Below are 1,642 nucleotides of genomic sequence, written 5' to 3' on the forward strand. Positions count from 1 at the left end.
CCCCCCCCCTACTTTCTCCCTAAACGTCTAAAACGTCCACCCGGTCAAAAAAGAGTGACCCAACCGGACCCTTATTTCATCTCTATATGTCCAGACTGACTGATATACCTCAGACCCTCTAGGGGCAGGAGGGGCTCCGCTCACGCCCGGGTACCCGCTTAGTCCCACCTGCAACCACCCCATCTTTCTTTCTCACCTCTCTCACGTGGAGCACGGAACGATGCCAGCGCAGGGGGGAGGTGCCTCGCGATGGTGACGAGGTGAGCAGAGGAGGCTGCTAACAGCGTGGACGATTGTGGGGGAGGCGTCTGACGACCTCGCGCGACCACCGCATGTACCTGCTGGCCAAAGTCGCATGCAACCGTGGGCGCGTTGACGGGTCGCCGTAGCAGTGTGCTGGCTTGTGTGTTGGCCATCGGAGAGCGAGTGTGTTGGCATGCGGGTAGGCAGGCGAGCATGCTGGACGCCGCCACAACCGCGTGTTGTCTAGCCTAGCTGTGGGGATACCAACCGCCGTAGCTGCCGCGTGCGGGAGCACAGGAGGGCAGGCTGGCGCAACCACGGCCTGGCCGCCGTTGCGGTCGTGTGTGGGCGGGCTGTTGGGACTTAATCTTGATTTCAATGTTTATGCAGGTTTCTTTTTAGTGATGCATGCAGTTTAGAATGTCTAGGGAAGTGTACGTAGGCCAATGAAGCTTCAATTGTGCACGGGAAGAAGATGAGATGTCGGGCTGTCGTGCAAGCACGGCGAGACAGTGGCGTGAAGCTACGGTGTAAATGTTGAGGCTATGGGTTGTACACTAAAATATATCCAATGCATCATTACCATAAAATAGAATGAAAGTAACACTGAACTTTATATTATATCATAAGAACGAAAATGAAAGGTCATAAATTGTTGTTTAAGATATGCACATTTGTCATGTGTTGCCACATGATAACAAAGATATAGGCATTGATCAAAAACCAAAGGGCCATTAACTCTACTTCCTCAACTTGGACCACTATATGTTTGCTTATTTCATATTTTGTTAAATGTCCAGAAAAAATAACATTGCATATATATTATACACATCTTAATCTTCAATAAAAACACAAAGGTGATTAACAAACTCCATGTTCATAAAACTACAATAAATTAGTCTAATTGGTATTGTCAGCTAAGAAGATCAACGACCTTCTTAAGCAGTACCAAATAATAGCTGAGTTAAGTTAATTTGGCCAATCACACTCACCTCGTTCCGTAAGCGGCCACAATTGTTGCCCTCGGCGGAGCCCTGCTCCCTCCCGCGCAAAATGAGGCTGTATGGCTGTGGGGCCCTCTCCAAATTGCCGGTGCTCTTTAACCGGGACGGTGACTGTTCCGGGGCCTTGTTGGAGAGGTAATCTTGCCTCCTTCCTTACCGGGTACATCCAGTTTTGCTCATGACAACGTGATCATCCTTATATTTTGGGCAAGCCTAAAGAGTTGTAGTGTAGTGTTCACATTTCCTTTCACCAATGGAATAGAATAAATTGAACCAGAGATCAATATAACAGTGTAGCTCTTTCACCATTGTACACAAAAATATGGTTGTTTCACAAATCCAAGCATATTGTCTTTTTATGTGCAAGGAAGTTAAGCAGTTTACAATCAGTAAAC

This window comes from Triticum dicoccoides, chromosome 3B (assembly GCF_002162155.2).
Source record: "Triticum dicoccoides isolate Atlit2015 ecotype Zavitan chromosome 3B, WEW_v2.0, whole genome shotgun sequence".
NCBI classification, from domain to species: Eukaryota; Viridiplantae; Streptophyta; class Magnoliopsida; order Poales; family Poaceae; genus Triticum; species Triticum dicoccoides.